General features: G+C 40.4%; 1 protein-coding gene across 3 annotated transcripts in view; it reads right to left on the bottom strand.

Annotated features, from left to right (window-relative positions):
- STAG1 (STAG1 cohesin complex component) overlaps positions 1-22896 on the bottom strand; it is a 205295-nt gene that overhangs the window by 169373 nt on the left and 13026 nt on the right. The window contains exon 1 of one of the 3 annotated variants that reach the window (XM_058189326.1): positions 6719-6738. The exons of the other annotated variants lie outside the window; for them this stretch is intronic. The gene's annotated coding sequence lies outside the window, so the exon portion shown is untranslated. Of the gene's footprint in view, positions 1-6718; positions 6739-22896 lie in introns of those variants that run through there. 3 annotated transcript variants of the gene reach the window in all.

Raw genomic sequence — 22896 nt, 5'->3', positions numbered from 1 at the left:
GGCCTTATCTGTAATTTCCTTGTTATCTCCAGAAACTTGGCAGGCCCGTGGGTAGACGTAGCCAGGACATTTATATATATGTAAATAAATCAGAAAAGGAGGCCTCTGACTGACTCTTTGCTGGGAGTATTGGGGGGAGGGAAACAGAATAGTGAGGGAGTATCTTCCTTTTATATTTACCCTCCACCAAGATAGGATCTAAGACATTCCCGAAGAGGGAACCGCCCTTGATGGGGGCCGCTGCTAGATGCCATTTTATTTTCATGTCTTGCCTGCCAGTGCCTTAGCCATAAGAGGCGTCTGGAGGTGACATTAGATGCTAAGGCTCGAGAAGCAAACTTAGCAGAGGTGAGGGTAGCATCTGCTGAATATTCTGTGGCAGCTATTAGCTTTTAGCTTATTCAAGTCCTGATGCAAATGGGTGTCCTCAGGTGATGCCTGGAATTGCTTTTGACGCAGCCAAATTAGAGAAGTCAGAGAAAAGAAGGACGCTGCTGTGGCAGAATGAATAGACCAGGTGTCTACTTGGTGGGTCTTACGAGCAGCAAGCTCCGCCCTTTGGTCTTCCGTTTTCAGGCCCTCAGCTGAATCGGAAGGAAGGATGTTAGATGATGCCAAACTGGCCATCGGAACCATCCAAGGCTGGAAGTTTGAGTTTTGTTTTGTATACATTTTCCGATCCATGCCACTAGGGGCAGAGATGGACCCTGGCTGATTCCACTGTCTTTGTATGACATCCACAAAGAGCTTAGGGGATGTAACCGCCTCTTGCTCAGTAAGAGGCTCAGTAAAAAGAAGAGCCATGGGATCTTGAGGGTCTAAGGATCCCTCAGGTTGCCCAATAAGTGCCCCCATACTGGCTGTTGTCTTTGCCTTGTACAATAGTGTTTTAAATAGGTTATGACAAAACAGACTCATGACAGGGGGCTTATCAGGAATGACCCTTTCATCCTCAGAAAAATTATAATCCAACATCTCCTCTTCTTCTTCGCCATGAATGGACATGTCACTTTGCTGCGAAGGTGAAGTAGAACGAGAGACTAGAATGTACTTTCTGTCCAAATGACCCACTGAAGGAGTGGTTCTTGGATTCGGGTCTGTCACTGGCAAAAAAAACCTATTGCATAAGAGCAGCGTCAATTCCCCTAGTAATAGTTTGGGCAATCATGTTGCACAATCTTGTAACAGTGCAGTGTCCCGGCCTTTCTCTGGGCAGAGTCCCGCTGCAGTAGGCGTAAAGGTAGCAGAGGCACGAGAACCCCTGTGTTGCTAAGAGGAATCTGGCTCAGTAATGGCTATACCCAAGGGAGCCTCCTTATCTGCTGCCTGCAGTGGCTGTGTGCTAGTGGAAGCAGTGGGAGACCAACCAAACCGACCTGGTTGGAATTCCAGAGTTAGAGATTCCTTGTTTGACGCCTCAGTTGCTTCCCTGCTGCTAGCAGAAGTAGAATGTTGCTTGCTAGCCTCTGTTCTTTTCTGGGCCTTTTCAAATTGTTTATCTAAGGCACGTTGTCACTTCATGGCATCTTTATCAGATGCAGATGAAGTAGAGGCTTGAACAGAGGATTGGGATCTAGTAACTGATACTTTGGATCTAGATTTCCCCTTTTTTGTAACTGGAGCTTCCAAGGCTTGATGCCTAATGGAGGGAGAGGCAGAGGCATGAAAAGGGAATCTACTGTGAAATGCCATTTTGAAAGACACAAGATAAATGTGAATCAGCCAAATAAATGTCCTCTTTGTAAAATTTCAATTAATTGTTGACAATTTCTTTGCAATCACCTCCCTGATGTACACAAACCCCAGTATGGAGGGCAGTTAAGGGCTTTAATCTCGCCAAGTCGACACCATGGCTTGCAAGCAGAGTAGAATAAAGGCTGCGTTGGGAGGAGAAATCCAAAATGGTGCTGAGCCTACACCAAGGCCTTAAGCGTGAATTGTAGTGGTCTGCCCAGGGAGCTGGAATCCAACACCACGGATCCTTGCCCAGCTAACAGAGGTGCAGAGCTGACACCACGGTTCTCTCCACACCAATCTGCCGCCAAAACTCACAATACCAGCTCCGAAGCGATCGAGGAAGAAGTTAGAGGCTTCAAGTGCGTGCAGGCATCTCTGCAAGAAAAAACGCTGCCGCAGAGCTCGGTTGGGTGCGGTGCAAGAAACTGGTTCCCAGGAGAAATGAAGCTTTTTTAGAAATAAACCTCTTCTGTGTGTTGAGAAAGAAAGTCCAAGCAATGGAGGATAATCAGAATAAGTCTCTCTAGGTTGACTGAGTTAACAAATGAGCTAAACAAGGAGAAGGCATGTCTAAACAAATTACAACTCGGTCTCTGGCCAATCAGACAAGGTTATCACCCATTGCTTTGGACTCTCTAAGCAGTGCACAGGAGAAAGATGTATTTTTCAACTCCCTAACTATCTCAATAGCTTATATTTTAGTAAATATAGACTAGCCTTTTCAAAAGTCATATTAAATGAGTTTTGATTGAATATGCTATATGATACGTTTTTAAAAATTCCCCATCTCTTGAAGATTTGTCTCTATAATGGTACTAATCCTGAAATGGATCCTATTTTATTGCACTGTGAATTTTATAAGAGTCTTCAGCAGGAAGTTATCTGATCTATTTTAAAATCTAAACCAGGATATTTTTGAGCATATAAAATTTTTACTTGCACATGAAAGTCCTAAGATTACAGTGGCAACAGCCAGATTTTTAATTATAGCTATAAAAACAGGGCTTTAATAACAAATCAATGAGCTGGTGCTTTAAGTCAATTATGTAATATTTACTCAATATTTACTTGTTAAACTGTTTTATCTAGTGTCCAGTTAGATTATGTTAGTAACTTGCTCTTACACCTTCTGAATATAAATAAAATTGATATTTTTCTCAGCTGCCATATATATTTATTTTTGTACTACATTGTAATCTGTTTTGTTTTTATAACTGTCATGAGAAACTATATAAATTAAATAAATGTAAAATATTTATTTCATATATATAGAATTGTATTTAGTATTTAAATATTGTACACATGCATAAAAATGAAATTATATCCAAGTAATTTAGTAATATCAACTAATGAGAAGGGAAAGAAAACAATATTGAGAAAGCATCAAGGGGTATTTTTAGCATTTACTAGACATTATTTTGTCTAATGGATAAGTGGGTTTCAAAGCTACTAAATTGAATTTACAGATATTTTAGTCGCAATTAACTTTTTTTTTAAAACACGTCTTTAATTCTAGGTCAGCCTTTTTGCAAATTACTTATTATGTGCCATCAAGTCAGTGTCAACTCTGAGCAACAACACACATAGATTTTCTCCATAGAAATCTGTCCCTAATCTGGTCATCAATATTCTCATCACCACTGTAATTAAATCCATCCACTCTGCTTATGGTCTTCCCCTTCTTTTTTTTCCTTCCACCTTTTCCAGCATCAAGAGTATTTTCAAACAGAGTTTGGTCTTTGCATAATGTGTCCAGATAATGTGTTATCTGAGCCTCATCATTTTGGCCTTAAATTGGACCTGTTGATTCATTCAATGATCCATTTGTTTGTTTAGAGCCGTGGTGGTGCAGTGCTTAGAATGCAATACTGCATTCTAAGCATACTTCTGCTGACTGTCGGCTGCCTACAATTTGGCACTTCAAATCTCACCAGGTTCAAGGTTAACTCAGCCTTCCATCCTTCCGAGGTCGGTAAAATGAGGACCCAAATTGTTGGGGGCAATATGCTGAGTCTGTAGAGAGGGCTGTAAAACACTGTGAAGTGATATATAAGTGTAAGTGCTATTGCTATTTACTGGTTGTCCATCATATTCTCCAACATCAGGTTTGTTGCAAAAACCCTTATTTATAAAGGAGGCATTTTGAGATGATTTGATACTTTGACAAAATGAATTAATTCTCCCCAGACAAAAAGAGAGATCATAAAAAACACAGGAATAAATATTTCCTTTGAATGATGTTAAAAATAATAATTGATATATATTAATTTTGAGGCTGGGAAGGATGGTGGAGTATGGATGGAGATTTGAGCAGTTCACTTCCCCTGCAATTTTTACACGTACATTGCTGGAAAAATCATCATATGCAGTACAATATGTTTCACATATGAAATACTTCAGCATGAAGTATGAATTAGTTTGCTACAAACTACTACTATAGCCTTGTAAGAGGGATGACAAGTTATGAAAAAATTATCTGAAGAAAATGTAAGAAGTACAATGTTATCATACAATAGCCAAGGTTTTAAAACAATGAGTAAGTTTTAAATGTGAGCTAGAATCCAACACTTGGAGAGAAATAAAAGAATAACTTAATATAGCTCTGCATTGTAATTATCTTTATCAAATGAGTCAACTCTGCAGTGCAAGGAGTAACCTAGAAAAGTATACTATGTTACTGCTCCTGATTCATGTTTGTCTGTATCACACATAATATACTCAGGTACCTTGGAATAGATTAGACTTTATAGTTTTAAAAAGATGCTTACATCCATATTATTTATTCAGCAGCCAGTGACAATGGTTATCTCAGAATGAATAATTAAAGATGGAGAATTAAAATTAAGCAGCAAAACTAAAAACACAAAATATTAGAAATACTACTGTAAAATCACAATGAAACAAAGACTGATTTAAAATAAAATAACTTCTACTCATTTTTATCAATTATTCTTCAAGGTTTTCCAGTAGGCTAGCAAAATGATTCTGTTTAACACCTTACAAACTACTCTAGAAAAAAGGTGCATAGATGCATTAGTGCTGTGCACGTTTTGAAAATGATTTGGAATAAGACCCTTTAGACCTCAAACAAGCATAGCATTTCTGCTTATTAAAGCATGAAACCTTTTTTCAGGTTTCAATATAAGCCTAAAAAATGATGTTGTTTTATTCTACTGAAAATTCAAACTAAATTTGTGTTATTGTTTCTCTTAAAGCAATGGAATCTTCCTATGAGGCATCAAACACTTGTTCCAAATAATTGTCAAAGGATGGACAGTTCTATTATGGACTGGAGGAAAGAGATCATAATCTGATGAGTCAGAAATGAATTAATTATAGAAGTAGCCAAAAACATTGTTGTCTATATATAGTAATCTCTCATAAAACAGGCACTATAACAAAATATCTCTTCATAATTTCTGTTTAACATATAGCCTAAATTGGGAAGTATGGGCTACCTTTATGTAATTTGTATTCTTGTACTCATATTTTCCTTTAACCAGGAATTTCTATTGCAGCCTTGTTACCATAAATACAAGTACAGGATAACATCACAAAAATTACATGACAATGATTATGTAATATTCCTCTGACAAATGTGTAAGCAACATCTTTTAAACTTTCTTAAGAGACAGCCAGAGAAAGTGATGTACAAGAAAGCCATATGTTACAATTAATTTAGCTTTCACTTGATGTGGATTATCGCCTTAATGACAAACCATGAAAAGTGGAAAACCAACTCTCCCTATACAGCTGTTCAGCTTCAATATAGCTGCTAAAGCAACACTCATCTTTTTCCTTGCTAAGGCATCTCTGAAAACATGAACTTCTTATTGCTGATTCAGAATGTTACCCTTGTTGAAGCAAGGTTTTGATCTACATAGTACAATAGAAAAGACTGTCACTTAATCTACCTGTAGGTTTCAAGGGGCTTGAGGCAGCATTTCTTGTTGGCACCTGTAGCACTGATGCTCAAATAAAGTCCTACAGGATATGGAAACTGCTGAGGCTGCTGAAGGCCCAAGACCACTACTTCAGCCCCAGCCCTACCATCACAAATTGGGAAGAAGCAAAAGATAACCCAGTAGGGAGCTGCAGTATTTCTGTCATCCCAATAGCGGACAGGCTGCCAAATGCTTGAATTTTAATCACCTGACAGTAGGGATGCTGCAACTTCAGGCATAGGTGGTAGGTCCATTTTTTTGCAGCGCTATCGTAACAGTCGCTGAATGAATGGTTGTAAATTGAAGATTAACTGTATAAAGAGGAAGGATTATTTATGATATATTAGAAGAACTTTAAACTAAGACCATGAGCAACATTTTTCATTTGCATAATTCTTTGTAATGAGAACAGTATGTTGTTAAAGTTTGGAATCTTAAAGAGTTGGAATATATACTAAGAAAAAAAAATACAGTGCAACACATAAGCTATTACCATTTTCCCCATCTCCCAAACGGTAATATTTAAATAACTATGCTAGGAAAAAATAAAAACATAGTATTAATTACATATCACACAGCAATGGTTTAAAAATATTAATTAAACTGATAAACACAAAAAAAAATATTTAAAGTTCTTTTCCCTTGAACTCTGGTAAATGAACATTTGACATAAATGTATCTCAAACTTCTGCACGTAATATAATCAGAGCTATACATTAGTTTTAAATGAAACTAACATACCAATAATTTGTTCTCTGATGTATTTAGAAGGGGTTAAGATATTGAACTTCAAATTGAAATTGAATAAGATATTAATAGAAATTAAGAAAAAGCAGATGATTAAGAGATTAAGATAATGTTTGTATCTGAAAAAGGTGGTGTAAAAACAAATCTGAAAAAATATATTGTTTTTGGTAAAATGGTAAAATAATTAATAGGAAAATAAATGAGAAATTGGTCCGCCACAGAAAATAATTGACATTAAGAGATAAATGGAAATATTAAGCTATAATTAAAAAAACGGGGCGTTGGCTTACCTGAACGTCCCTTCTTGGAGAGGGGGAAACGGCCATCAGGTGTGGGTTTGTTCTCCTCGAATCCAATTGGACCGGGTCTGCTTTCAAGGATCGTAGGTGTGACTCGGCCCAATGACCGAGACGTAAGGCCTCGGTCATTAAGGCCCGAGAGTGGGTGCCCCCCAATTTGTTCACATGAGCCTTTGCCGTCATGTTGTCAGTAAGTATTAACATGTCTTTATTCAGAATGAGAGACTCGAAGGCTTGGAGAGCCAGAAAGATTGCACGTAGCTCCAAAAGGTTGATACCTTGGTGAATTTCGGAGGGAGATCACTTGCCTGGAGCCAGATGTTGGTCTAGATGGGCCCCCCATATCCCGACAGACTGGCGTCTGTTGTGATAACAATCTGTGTTGGTTCCCTGAAAAAAGAGCCTCTGGCCACTGCTGCTGAAGTCCACCATCTCAATGAGTCTGTCACTTCCCATGGCAGATTCACGCAGCGATTGGATGCACTGATGAGGTTCCTCTGATGAGGCAAGAGGAACCACTGCAGAGGCCGACTGTGAAGACAAGACAATGGGACAATGTCATAGGACAAGACCATCTTCCCTAATAACTGAGATACCTTCACCAAGGGGATTGATCCCGCCCTACTATAATAGGCTGCCAATTCAGAAAGGCTATTCTGCCGGTCCTCTGACAAGACGACCATGGAGTCCCGGGACTCCATTCTCGCCCCCAAATGTACGATAGTCGTAGATGGGATTAGATGACTTTTGTCCCCATTAATGGAGAATCCATGTGACTGTAGAATCTCTAAGGTGAGAGATATATCCCTCTCTGCCCCCTCTATAGAGGAAGACATTATAAGGATATCGTCAAGATAGGCCTGAAGCCTTATGGGAATCTTGTGGATATGTGCCAATAATACAGACATAATTTTGGTAAAAACCCTAGGGGCCGAGGACAGCCCGAAGGGCAAGGCTCTATACTGGTAATGAGATCCATTGTAATAGAAACGGAGAAATTGACGGTGCACTCGCCTGATAGGCACATGTAAATAAGCTTCCATCAGATCAATAGAAGAAAGTAAATGCCCCGGGCAGATGTACTCCAGAATGGTACGCAGAGAGTGCATTTTGAAGCGGTGATAGGCTATGTACCTGTTCAGGGCCTTGAGGTCAAGAATGGCTCTCCAACTGCCCAACGGTTTTCTCATGACAAAGAGGCGGGAGTAAAATCCCTGTTTTTTCTGGTTTGGAGGTATAGACTCGATTGCCCGGATCTGAAGCAGATGGAGAACTGCCTCATCCATCAGCTTCCGGTTACAACAATAAGATGACAGAGGGCACCACAAGAAAACCGTAGGGGGGTTGGAAAGAAATTCTAGAGAAAGATCTGTGCGGATCGTTTCTCGAACCCAAGCATCAGGGGTGGAGGAATCCCATTGGGAATGAAAATAGGCCAGCCGGTCTCCAATGGGGAGGTTGGTGGGGATATTACTTATTGCAGTTGGATTGTTTTCCCTGCCCTCCCAGGAAAGGCCTATGGTTGAAGAATTTTGACCCCGATCTGACCTGACTATTCCCTTGGTAACCCCCTCTTGGAGAGGCGAAGCACTGAAATCGTTGAGCGAAGCCCCCAAACTCTTGACCACGAAAGGAGGACGTCAATGAGGGATGAAAATAAGGCTGATGCCTGAATTCACCTCTTCTAGACAGAGAAGGCATGACTTTCTTTTTATCACAAGTTTCAACTAAAATGGGATCCAGCAAGGCTCAGAATAATTGAGATCCTTCGTATGCTGAGGAAGCCAAGCGCCACTTGTTTCTGGCATCTGCGCGCCAATTTTTGAGCCATAAAAGGCGGCGAGAAGTGACTGTGGAGCCAACGGATTTAGCAGAAAACCTTGATGCGTTGAGGCTGGCGTCCGCCAAAAATTCCATTGCCGCAATGATTTTGTTGATGTCCTGGTGGGCCCTAATCTCAGTTTGTGGAATCCTATTCTGAAGTTGCTTGATCCACATAAGGGCCGCGCGGCTGAAAAATGATGCGGCCGTAGAAGCTCTAATGGCCCAGGCGGATGCTAGATGTGATTTAACTAAGGACTGATCAGCCCGTTTGTCTTCCAGTTTAAGGGCCTCATCGGCCGGTCCCATAATGTGTGATGCCGAGGAAAGTGCTACCACGGGGGCATCCACCATGGGAACCTGCAAAATCTTTTCTAGATCCTGCACACAATTATAGAATCTCTTATCATTGGTGTTAGGATTGGACCCAGACCCCGGGTTTAACCACTGGCGTTGGACCACGTCCACAAATAATTTTGGGGCCGGAGTGGCCTCCACAGCCACCGTTGGTTCTACAAAAAGGTTGCCCAATGAGTCTGGTAACGACTGAGACTTTCTTTCCCCCGTAGAGGGGAGACCCAGGCCAGTAGTGGCCTGTGCCTTGAACAGAAGTGAACAGAAAGGGTGAAGCTTGAATAGACCCACAAATGACGGTTGGTCTGGGCCCAGACCCTCGTCATCCGATAAAGCAGTTTCTGTGATATCTTCCTCCTCAGATAATGACTCTTGGTCCACTGCCTCCTGGGAGACCTCCCTACTTGCTTTAGGGTCTGTCGAAGTGGACTGCCTACCACTACTCTCCTGAGATTGAAGGGTCTCTCAGTCTGAAGGCACTGAGCCACCCCCTGACGGATGGCCTCTGATATCATAAGTCCAAAGGACTCTAGGAGTGGAATAGGCTGAGCCGATGCAGGATGAACCGTCAAAAACTGGTCCTGACTATCTGACCTGACAGAAGCCCAGGCCTGACCTGACGATAAATCAGCCTGTGATAAGGTCCTAAAAAGAGGACCCATGTCTGGAGGATGTGATGCAGATAAAGCCCTATCAGGAGACCAGGATTCCGACTCACAGGGTACTGGGGCCCGAGCTGGGCTCAGAGAAGTAACTTGCCTTGACACTGAGAGGGCAGGCCTACAGGTAGGCGATCTGAATTCACTGGCTCTCTCAGAAGCCTTATGGAAAACTTTTTCTAAGGATTTGTGCCTTCTTTCTTCCACTTTAGAGCTCTTCTTGGTTTTGGGCCGAGAAACAGATCGGCCCCTCGATTTAGGGGGCCCCTGATTAGAAGATGGACCCTCCCCCGGGTCGTTGAGGTCTGTAGACGGCCCAGTTATGGCCTCCTCCTCACTTAGATTACAGGCCGTCGGCCATTTTGAGGAGTTTCCCGCCAAAAATAACACCACCCGAGACCTGGAAATGGCCTTCTTAAGTCACTCACTGTAAGGGAAAAAGATTCCACAGCGTTGTCTGTTAGCCCCACAAAAGCTGAATCGCCCTGAAGTAGAAGTCCTGAGGACTGTCAGGGAATCCCTGCTGGCCGAAGAAAAAAACGGGCGGCAAATTTGAAAGGCAAGCCTGTCTAGATGGCCGCTCCTCAAAGCGCGTGAATGTTAATGACCGCTCGCCCGCTGGGCTGCTAACACGATCTCTTTAATAGCTGGCTCCTCCTGAGCTCGCTTCCAGGCTCCTCCACTCACACGAACCACAAGATTGCTCGCCCAATGGGCTACAAATGTGATCGTAACGATTGCTTCTGACAAAGCCGAAATCAGCTGGCTCCGTTCGAAGGAAGCTTCGGGCTCTGGGATCGCTAGCCGCAACCGGCATCAAGCGCAATAAATGGAATAAGGGCAGTTTTACTTTCTCTGCCTGAGCCAGCAGAGGCGAGCCAACAGCTTCCGCCTCCAGCAACACTAAAAGATTAGCGGCTCTTCTGGCGCGCTTCAGAGCAAGCCCATGATCGCTGCCAGGAAACTTCTGCTCAAAAGCAGTAATAGCCTCTGACGACCGTCAGTGGTATCGGGATCAAGTCCCTTCTCGCTGTTGTGCTAAAAATAGACTGAAAGTTGGTTTGAAAAAAATTCCTGTAAGACAAACAATCTGACACCTCTGGTCCCAGCAGGACCAAGTCGAAAAGCTGGAGCCAGAGACTTCCGGTGGCGCCGCTCTCTTCGCTGGACGCCTGTAAAGGCGCCCCATGCTGTGGTATTGTAAAAGCCGGCGAAAACAGCTAAACTCAGCTGCTCGCTGGCTTGAAGTACCCTCCCTGGGAGAAAGGGAAAGGAAAGAGCAGCGGAAAAGCGGTAGAACTCCCCAGAGGCTTTGCTTTGTGAGTCCCACATAACTCCGCTGAGCTCCGAATCCAGCATCCTCCTGCAGTAGCAGGAAAAGAAGAAAGCGTCCACTTCTGCTCAAGTGATTTTTCTTTGGATCTCTGGATGCAGACAGAACAAACACAAGTGATCGATCATTGGAATTGCAAGTAATGAACCTGACTTCTACCCTTTAAGAAAAGAAAACTTTCTATTGTTTTAATTAAGATTGCTGAAAATGGCATCTGAGAGAAAGTGAAAGTTGGAAGTTGTTTGTGTAATCAAGTGGAGAGTGTATTTGTGGACTGTTAAAGTGGTAGCTCTCCTATATTAAAAGGAAGATAGAAGATAGAAAAAGTTTTTTTTTTATTTTACATCCTTGATTCTGACTTTATAACAGAACTTTAATTTGAAATTTGAAATGGCTTCTAAACCACCTAAACCTACAACAAGAAGGAGATCTGAAGTCGGTATGGAAGATATGTTTAAAGAACAGACAAAAATATTTGAAGAAAGGTTTAAAGAAGTTATGAATCATATTGAACTGACTAGAGAGGAAATGAAAGAAAATAATAAAAAAATAAGAGAAGATATTTTGATGGCTTTTCAAGGTTTGGAAAAAAATTTGGAGGTTTTGGAACAGAAAATGGAAGAAATTAATCAATGTAATCAGCATTTGGAAAATAAAACGGAACAATTGCAAATAAAAGTGGACAAAAATGAAGATTAGGAGGTGGTGGTGTTACAATACAGGGCGATGGAAGGGGCTTTGAGAATCAGAGGCTTGCAGGAAGAAAAAGATGAGGACCTTAAGAAAATTTTATCAGAGGCCTTGGCTGAAAGGTTAGGACTTGATTTACAAGAGGTTGCTTTTCAAATTGACAAAGTATATAGGGTTAACTCATGGATTGCTAGACAAAAAAAATTGCCAAGAGACATTGTGGTTTATTTTTTGACACGAACGAGAAATCAAATTCTGCAAGCCACGTATCAGAAAAAGTTGCAATAGCAGAACAAGAGGTAATGGTTCTGAAAGAGATTCCCACTAAGATGTTAAAAGACAGGAAAGAGTTTATATTTTTTACACAAGAGCTCAAGAATCATCAGATTCAATTTAGATGGGAGGTTCCAGCTGGTCTCACAGTGTTTTTTCAGGGAAGGAGATATCGTATTGAAACTGTGTTGAAAGCGAAAGATTTCCTTTTCAATGTGCTGAAAGTTGATCCCGAAGCAACAGATAAAAGCCCACAAGAGAGGTAAATGAGTATGGAAGCTGACGTGGCCCCTTTGATGTTATTATCACAAGAACAGCCACAAGAACAAAGGATGACAAGGGCGGCTACTAAGAGTAAAGAAAAGGAGGATCAACTTCAAAGTAAAAGTCTACTACAGAAGCAGAAGCAGTGGGAGGAGCGAGAAGACAAAGGGGAGTGAGGATCTTCAGCTGATTGCTCAAAAGCTTCGCGAGGCCACAGGTGGCAAATACTTGGAATGTTAATGGTTTGAATTCAGCGCAATAAAGAAGAAAAATATTTCATTATTTGAGACAATTTAAAAATGATGTGATTTGTTTACAAGAGACACATATTAAACTATTAGATCAAAAATACCTAATAAACTCAAAATTAGGTAAACACTTTGTTGCTTCAGTTTTGGATAAGAAAAATGGTATAGTGGTATATTTGAGAAAAGATATACTAGCCAAATTAATTGAAGCAGATATCCAAGGAGATATATCGCTATTGAACGTCTGTTAGAAGGAAAAAAGACACTGTTGATTGGTATATATGCACCTAATCAAGAAAATTCTATAGGATGTTGCATGATAAACTGATTCTTTGGGATTATAAATCGTTTATTATACTAGGGGATTGGAATGGTGTAATAGATACCCGAAAGGAGAAGAGAATTCTCTCTAAGAAAATTCCTACACATGCAAAGCTGCCCAAATCTTTTTTTGAGATGATGGAAGATTTTGACTTGAGAGATGTATGGAGAATGCGGAATCTTGAAGATAGAGATTTTACTTTTTTTTCCTGATAGGCATCAATCTTTTTCACATATTGATTTTATATTAATCACTAATGATTTGCTTCTTAGGGTGAAGAAAACGAAGATATTTCCAAGGTGCAATTCCAATGGTTGGAATTGCAACAAGAAAAAGGTGATAGAAAATCCTGGAGAATAAATGAAAATTTGTTTAGATATGAAGATAATGTAAATCAATGTAAAAAACAAATGAATTTTTTGATGATAATTTGAATAGAGGAACATCGATAGAAATGGTTTGGGACGTGAGTAAGGCCTTTATAAGAGGAGTCTTAATATATATTAATAATAAACAGAGAAGTAAACAACAAAAACAGCGTAGGTATTCAGAAGAGGAAATGCAAAAGAAATAACAATTATTAATACATAATCCACATAATCAAAAACTAAAAGATGCAATAAAGATACTACAGAGTCAATTTAATATGATAATGGCAGACCAGGTGGCAACAAACATACAGTATGCTAAACATAATACTTTTTGTAATGCAAATAGACCTTGTAGGTGGTTAGCATATATCTTAAGGAAAAAACAAAAAAGCACGTATTATAGAAAAAAATAGAATATAAAGGTAAAGATAGATATCAACAGGATAAAATTAAAAAAGCTTTTTTAGAATATTATACAAATTTATATGTAAAAGATACAAACATGGATATTGATAAATATTTGAAAGAGTACAAGGTTAAAGGTTTAACCTTAGAACAAAGGAAGAATTGAATCGCCCTATAACTTCTGAAGAAATTATTTTGACAATAAACCAATTAAAAAGGGGGGAAAAATCCGGTACAGATGGACTTACAGCAATTTATTATAAAAATTTACAGAATGAGATAGTAGGTCCACTTAAGGAATTATTTAATCAGATACAATTAGGAGGGGGAATACCCCCATCATGGAGAACTACTTTTATTTCATTGATACCAAAAGAAGAACAGGATTACTCTAAACCTGGGAATTATAGGCCGATTTCACTTTTGAATAATGATTATAAGATTTTTGCTAAAATAATAGCGAATAGATTAATGTTGGTTCTGCAACAAAGAATTCATACTGCAGCATTTATTTATTTTTTTGGATGCAGAGAAAGCCTTTGATCGCCTGCATTGGGAATTTTTATTTAAATTAATAGATAAAATGCAATTTGGAGATTGTTTTATGAGAATAATTAGAACGATTTATGGAGAGCAAACAGCACAGTTAATAGTTAATGGTAGTTTGACAGAAGTTTTTAAGATTGCGAAAGAAACAAGACAGGGGTGCCCCCTATCACCATTATTGTTTATTCTAACTCTGGAGCCATTACTGGATAAAATAAGAGAGGTAAAGGAGATAGAGAGAATTAAAATTAGACAACATGAGTATAAAGTGAGAGCGTTTGCTGATGATTTGGTGATTATTTTGTCAAATCCTATAAACTCAAGTGTATGTTTGTTGGAAATAATTGATCAATATAGAAAAGTTTCAGGGTTTAAAGTAAATCAGAATAAAACATAAGTGATAACAAAAAATATGACTACACAATAGAAAGAAAAATTAGAGGAAACAACAGGATTTGAAATTGTAAAAAAGGTTAAATACCTAGGGGTTTATATTACTTCTTCAAACGTGAAATTGTGTAAGAATAACTTTGAGGTATTATGGCAAAAAGTTCAGAAGGAAATGCTCGGTTGGAAAAAATTACAATTATCATTATTGGGGAGAATAGCAGCCATTAAAATGAATGTTTTACCAGATTTTTATTTTTGTTTCAGATGATACCAATAATTAAGAAAGATAAAAATTTGGAAGAATGGCAGATTGGAATTAATAAATTTATATGGGAAGGTAAAAAAGCAAGAGTTAAAATGAAAATAATTTAAGACATACGGGAAAGGGGAGGTTTAAAAATGCCCAATTTTAAATTATATTATGAAGCAGCTGCTCTTTCGGTAATAAGTGATTGGTTTAACCTAACGGAGGAAAGGATTCTGAATATAGAAGGTTATGATTTACTATATGGATGGCATGCATATTTATTGTATGATAAAAAACTGGATAGAGCCTTTAAGAATCATGTGTTAAGAATTGCTCTTCTGAGTGTCTGGAAGAAATACTATTACAAGTTGAATTATAAAATTCCTATTTGGGCAAACCCCAGGCATGCAATACAGAATATAAATATAGAACAGAAACAGGAAATGATTACTTATAAAGAACTTTTATATTTTGAGAGAGGTAATTTACAATTAAAATCCTTGCAACAATTAAAAGAAGAAGGGAGAAACTATACTTGGTTCCAATATGGGCAATTATGAGCTAGGTGGAAAGAAGACCAGAAAATTGGTATCATGCAGAATGAAGAAAACTTGGTAAAACAAATTATAAATCAAACTCAGGCACATATAAAGAGATTGTATAATGTGTTGATAGAAATAGACTCTGAAAGGGATTTAATAAAGGATTGTATGATAAAATGGGCACAAAATATTCAAGAACCAATATTTTTGGAGAGTGTTTGTTCTGAGAAGTCGGGGGGGGGGGAATAAGAATGAAATTGGAGGTTAGGGGAGATTGTAATATTGATTATAAATTAAATATTAAGTAGAGATGAAAAAATAGGAAAAAAAGAATATTATGACAGAAATAGAAATATATAAATTATATTTGGGAAGTACTTATGTTATAAGCTGTAAATTTTAACTCGATCAATACTCTATTCAGAAAAAATGTACTGTTTATGTTTGTTTTTTTAAAAAATAAAAATCTTTATAAAAGAATGAGAACATGATGGCAAGAGATCTTGTTCTGGAATGATATGAGGGCCAGATGGACTGCCCTGAGCTCCAGCCATTTGATGTTGTCTGTCAGATCGTCCTGTGACCACTGTCCCTGTGCCATCTGTGATTGAAAGTGAGCTCCCCAGCCGAAGAGACTGCCATCTGTTGTGATAGTCAGGTGGCTGGACTCCTTGAAGCCACATCCCTTTGTCATGGCCCGTAACATCCACCACTGGAAGGACTGGAGTATCTTGCGTGGAACCCAAACCTTGGTGGGTGAGTTGCTCTTGCCAGACCTTTGGTAGGGTAGGAGGAACCACTTCAAGGTGAAGTTTTCATCTTTCAATCTGTTTTTAGTCTTTTATTCCCAAATTTTCTTTGCTTTGGCTTTTTTCAGTGCCATTGCCACTTCAGTTACTAAATGAATGGTTATAAGTCAGGGACTACCTGTACCAGTCATTTATGGTGGTACAGGTAGTCCCATTTAATAATCTATTACAGGAAGCTCTTCAATAGAGAATCAAAAATTATTTAACATTCTATGCAATGAGTGAAAATAACTATGATGGTGATATAAAATGCTTAACAGAAGTTTATGCATTAAACTTCCAGTGTGGAAAACGACAGTTTAGATGCCTCTAATGATCTTGGAGACAACATCCCAGTTCCTTTTCCTTCCTGCACAACAGGGGAAATTCTTTCTTCCTTCAGATTGAAGGAGGAATTAACCCATCTCTCAGATTGTAGCTGTGAGTAGATTGTGGAAACTGAGGTTTCCTCAATCACCTTGCGAGTTGAAGTGGAAGAGGATTGGAGATCTTCAGCAAGCCCACAGCTGCAACATAACCAAACACTGGACACTAGAAGCAGCATTCCTCATTTCTAAATCACCTTTTGGATTTATTCTTCTGTACAGTTAAAAAAAGTATTTCTTTGGATCAGATAAGTATCTCTCTTTGAAGGTTTTTTTTATTTTATTTTGTTGAGCTGTGTTCAAGAGTTCAAGACATTGGAAATTCTTACAGGCATTTGCCTAAGCAAAGAAAATTTGGGAATAAAAGACTAAAAACAGATTGAAGGATGAAAACTTCACACTACAGAATTACAATCTGAAGTGTCATACTGGCGTTCCCTGTTTTTTTAATTAATCTTGCCACCAATTGGTTAGATTTATAAACAAAGAGTTGCTATTATATTTTTTTTTACTAATAGTGCTAGACACCATGGCTATACTTTGAGGTACCAGATCTGAAGATGAGCAGCTCTTGCATTTTGGCAGCTCTACTCATGCATGCATTAGGAACAGGCTCCTCCAGTTCCTCTTACTATTATCAGTCTCTGGAGGCTCTGGCGTCCGCACCTCACTTCCCGATGGCCCTGGCCTCACCTCAGCCTCATCGCTGACCAACTCTGTTGACAGCACTGTAGGCTGCTGACGGACCACAACAGCCACCAAAAGGGCCACCAGGTCCGCGAAGCAGGGACACCAGGCCCAATGGGGGGCCAGCAGAATCAACTCCGCCCTCTCCTCCAGCATCTTCTGGATGACCTTGGGAATTAGAGGCAGAGGAGGAAAGGAGGAAAGCCACCCCAGAGGCCAAGGGCTGCATAGGGCATCCACGCCTTCCGCCCCCAGAAATCTGGTGAAGAATCTCTCCACCTGGTGGTTGTCCCAGATGGTGAACAGGTCAATCGTTGGGACCCTAAAACGGGCCATGAGATCCCTGAACAAATCCGGGTGCAAGCACCACTCCCTGTGGTCTACTGAAGCTTTGCTGAGCCAGTCCACCTGCACGTTCACCATCCCCGATATGTGAAAGGCCCGAATCGACCTCAAATGAGTCTCCACCAGAGGCCCAGTTGCCCGGCTTCCTGCATGAGGTGCCGGGAGTGGGTCCCTCCAAGGCGGTTCACATAGGCCTTGGCGGCCACATTGTCTGTCAAGATCAAGATGTTCTGGCCCTTGACCACCTCCTGAAAGGAATGTAGGGCTAGGTGGACTGCCCTGAGCGGGGCCCTTGGAGCCCAAGGGGCCTGCCTCCACCTGAGCGCTTGGCTCAATAACGGGAACTGCCGGCCGGCCTCATTTGCCAGACCGCTTGGATGAAGCGGTGGCCATCTTGAATTAGGCAAGGCAGAAACTAGGCCTCTAAAATCCATGAGGCAGAAGGCTCTCTACAGTGCGCTAAGGCCTGGAGCAGACAAAAGTATGTGGGGACCGTTAGGGGAGGCCAGTCCCTGACCACAGCCTCCCAGAGCCCAAGGGAACAATGTCTGCATTCCGGTGATGGTAGAGCGGGGCCTATCGAGTCCGGCTATGGAGCAATCTTACCGGCTCCAGTCTGTCAGCATTCTCAGGCGCTCCCGGTCCATGTGGCAGGGAAAGAAATGCAAGCTCTGGCCCCAAGACAAGGCGATCGGGCAGAGCAAAGGAGCGCCAAATAGACGCCCTGCCGATCACAGGGACGTCGCTGCAAGGTGGCCTTCAGTGAGTTCCGGCCAAGGCCATTCACGCTGGGAAGGAAGGGAGCGATCCAGGCAAGCGCCCTTCCTGATCTACGCGCCCCAAAGGCGGTTTTCGGCAAGGACGGGCTGGATCGCTCTTCATGCTGGACCAAAGGTTCAATCAGCAGCTGGGAGCCTTCTCGATATTAACACTGCAAGGCAGCCTTCAGCGGTATCGGACTATGATGCCCTTCTTGCTGGAACCGTTGATTAGAAAGAAACACACTTGCTAGCAAGAGAGCAGCTTGAAAAGGCACGTCTGTCCCCAATAAGACCGAGTCTGAAAGCTGGGAAGCAAGAGGAAGAGGTGCTTGTCAACTTGCAGACTCGGTCCCATTGGCTATCAGACAGAGTAAACCCATGCCTGGCTGCCAGTTTAATAATTATTTAATTATTTAATTTTTATACCGACTCAGAGGACTCTCCTAAACAGTTCCACTGTTTAGGAGAACTGACAGGTTTCTTCCCTTGGGGCCGAACCCTGCCCAGCCACTCCACTTCCCTCTGACCTTTGGCGATTTGGCAGTCCAGGGCTTTCTGGAGCCACCTGGCATCATGTTCCTCATCCTTGGAGGCCTCCTTTGAGGTGCCCAGTTGAACCTCATGCTCTGAGGCTGCTCTCTTCGCTAGACTTTGGTACAGAAGCTTTGCCAGGGTTCGGCGTCTCAGCCTGAAAGGCGGGGGTCTCTTTTTGAGTTGCGGGTTCTCTGCTAGTCGCGGCAGCCGCTGCTCCATTTTGTAGGCTCCAATAAGCAGACTCTCCCTGCTGGGGAACCACTGATGTAAGTGCGGCAAAATGCCTGGTGCCAAGGAGTATGCTCGGAAACCGAGCAGGGACTCAGTCTGCCTCCGCAAACTGTTGGAGGCGAAGGGGCTTTGCAGCTGCTTTGAAGGGGCTTGGAGCACAGGGAGATCAATCCGATAGTCGCACTTGCTTCTGAGCGCTGCACACTCTCTCAGCTTATGGCAGGGTCAAGCTAAACCCTTCACACCAAGCCGGAATACTGAGGAGCAGTAAAAACTCCAACCTTTGCTTGCCTCAGGGGTGGCAATGTTGAGCTAGGCTCATTCATGCTCACCCGTCAGAATTACCTCCTGGCAATCTGACGCACCAATCTGGCCTTCAGTGGGGTCGAGCTGAAAGCTCTCCACGCTGGTATAAAGCCCACAGCTCCACCAGCTAAGACCGGGAGCCAGCTGGGTGATATCTGTTCAATGATCTCTGTTTGCTGAAGATCGTAAGGAGTAATTGAAAACACATCTCTCCTAGCAGAGACTGAGTCAAAAGCTGGGGACCGTTGGTAATGAGGTATGTCTTCACAGCTCTGACAGTCTCAGTACAATCAGCTAACAGATGAGGACAACCCATTCCTGGATGCTATCTCCACCACAATGGAGAACATATGTGTACATCACATGTCACACAAGACACAAGGACAATGCTCTGGCTAGTAGCAATCCCAAGGTAAGACAAAACACCCCATCACTTGAAAGCATTTAATGTTATTTCTTTTAAGGATTCTTGCTAATGGTAAATATGGATATTTTGATGGGTTATATGTATAAACTTAAAAGAAGGCAAGTTGATGGAAAAAATATAGGATGCTAATTAAATGAAGAGGTAATGTGCATTACTGGGCTTCAGTTTATATACATGTGTCTAATTATATTGCAATGTTGAATGAAAGTGCAGAGTAGAGTTTTATGATTGACTTTCTAAGCTTGGGGGCATTCTGTGCATGTTCCTGTGTCTCAGGATGTCTTAGAAGTCAATCTTAATATTCAAAGACAATTTGAACGAACAGGATATAATGGCATATAATGTATATGTAGCAAATTCAGTAGATTAACTACATTATGTCTCTTTCCCCCCCAAAAAAAGTTGTTTATGCTGGATTGACTGTCCATTGCAAATGGTGCTTGCTTAGCAACTCCAATTGGGACCAGCAGCTCCAACCAAAACTGGCTAAGAGAAAAATCACTTCACCATGATGGGTTTACAATCTTATTTCCTCTTCAGTTAAGTGATATAAAAGCCAAAAAATCATGTCACTTCGAAGTATGATTTTACTTCTGCCTTCTGTATTAACTCTGCTTATTTACAAGCCAGCTGCAAAGCAGGTAAATAGCAACCACATGACTATGGGATATTACAATGGTTGTAAAAGTGAGGACTGACTGCAAAGTTATTTTTTTGACACAATTGTAACTTCAAATGGTCGCTGCACAAGGCAAGCAATAAACAATTAATCACCTGTATATCTTTTTGGGTTTTTGACAGAATGGATTTTTTAAACAAAGCAAAAGCTAGCATGCCATGTTAATTGGTTATCCTTTCATGTTTACTGCACTCTATGCATTTCCTTCTATCCAATTATTTCTGGTGGTTTCAGAACACAATTTCAAATTCAAAAGGTTCTGGCCAATTTAGTTATGTTGCGTTGTATAATCTGTCCATATTCTACATTCCTTGTAAACTCCATGAGACTTGTTTGAACTTGTCACTTTGGCCTTTTTCCTGCAAATTTTCTGTTGTTTTAGGGCTTCAAGTGTTAAAAAAAAATCCCCTAAACATGGATCTGTGTCAGGATTATATTTTTTTTGTTCATTGCTTATGCATGTTTCAGGATACGAACCAGGGAGACTTTTTTGAGTTTCTCTAGCAAGACCTTTCTCTTGGACAGCAGGACTCAAATGTTGTTTTCTTTTGCTAATGTTCTCATTCTGTCAGTTTGTGGAAAAACAAGGAACCTATGCAAAATCTGTGTGCTGAACACAAAATATTCTGGATTACTGACTGCTGGGCAACTTACTTAAAGATGCTAACCTCAAATCATTTTTTTCCTGAAATCCCATTTTTGTCAACAGTCTTAAGATTCATTTTCTGCCTGTGGACTTTCAAATAGCTTGTCCTAGGGGAATTCTATGAAATGAAATCAGCCTTTGCATCTTATAAGAATGCATAACCCAATTTCTCATATTCCTTTCAGCTAAAATTTCTTCAAGAGCAAAAGAAGGATACCAGGCTTCCAACATAGGAAACAAATTGTTGTTTCAATATAGTTTCTCTAATAGCAAGAAACTCTTTGGCTTGTTTCTCTACAAATCAATTCTAAATGGCTGACTGCTGTTGGAGGGCAGAGGACACAATAAAGCCTACATTACTCCAAAATGGGTTACCACTGAGCTGAGTTTTCTCCCATTTCTCTCTTCCAGTTAAACCCAATGAAAAAAAGCAATAGTTAGCTCAAGATGAGATATTATTAGGTGCAGATGTCACCCAGCTGTATATCTCTGCCCAGGGCTTAGCAGGAGATGCAGTGTACATACAAACCAATCAAGATGGAACAGCTATTGTTTCAGAGGTTAAATAATTCTACAATGACTCTAACTTTAGCGCTAATAATCCTTGAATCCAAGAGAACTTTGGATTCACTCTGCACAAATTATATCCTATTCTAGAACAGGATGTGCCATTCACTAATATCTTTATCCATTTGTACTTGGATTATTGCAATATCCAGAAACTTCAGCTGGTACAGAATATGACCACTTGTGTGCTCACCAGACAGTCATGGAACTGTCACCTAATTTCACTGCTGCAGGAACTGCACTGTTTACCAAGTTTTTTTCCAAGTGAAATTCAAAGTGCTAGACTTTACCTACAATTCTTACATGACTCGGAGAAGATGTCAAGGTGGATCTGGCTCTGCAGTCACCAGGCAGCTGGCAGCTGCAGGAGGGCTAGGAGAGAAAGCACTTTACTGTACCTGCACAGCATTTGCCCCTCACCTGGAGCTGCGTGAGGAGTTGAGGTGACAGTTTGAGGACATCAAATAAGGTTATATTGGTTTGGCCCTCCACAACAGTCCTAGTTTCTCACATGGCCCATTAGGAAATTAATTGCCCACTCCAACCTAGTAGCACACAATTAAAATTTTGTTTGGTACATAGAACAATTTCAACATTTAATTATTTCTCCACCATTCATATATATACCATGCCTTTTTTGTAAATCTTTCTTTTCCATTTTAGTAGCATTCTATACCAAAATTTAGAAAGACATTTTATTTCTGTTCTAAAAGATAGTCATTATTTTTGCACTTAAATCTACACTTTCCAATGCATTTTTAAGTACATAAGAGATACAATTCTAATTGTATCTAATCATATATTTATATCACTATTTATTTTGTAATTTGCACAGTTCTTTCATACTTGACTAAATTTGAAAGATGAATTCCCATTCTAACGAAAGTCTTCCCTTCCTCACATACCTACATCAAACTTTTTTTTCAAATAAGACACAATCCCTGGACATATAAGCTGAGTTTATATAGTTAAAATTATGGTCCATAAATCTCAATCTATAAGTTTACATAACATGGATTAGTGTAGTGTTTAATCAAGGCTCTGATTATATTTAAAGCCCTATATAGTACAAAGCCAAGGTACTTGCAGGACTCTGAGGGGTATATGCCTGTCCTATTAAGGTTAGATAGGGTGATAATTATAATGAGCTGCCTAGAATCATGATATAAAATAGGTGGTCATGTAAGTTCTGTAAATAAAAAGAAATATATGAATGCAATATTACAGTGCCCACCAACAACTTAAAGCCTAACTGGTATTTCACTGTTGCTTCTTCAAGTTACTTGTTCAATAAGACTTACAATAATAAACACAGGAAATCAAAATGCTGTTTCAAATATGACACAC

The sequence above is a fragment of the Ahaetulla prasina genome, chromosome 6 (genome assembly GCF_028640845.1).
Source record: "Ahaetulla prasina isolate Xishuangbanna chromosome 6, ASM2864084v1, whole genome shotgun sequence".
NCBI lineage: Eukaryota > Metazoa > Chordata > Lepidosauria > Squamata > Colubridae > Ahaetulla > Ahaetulla prasina.
This window is presented reverse-complemented; position numbering and strand designations above follow the sequence as displayed.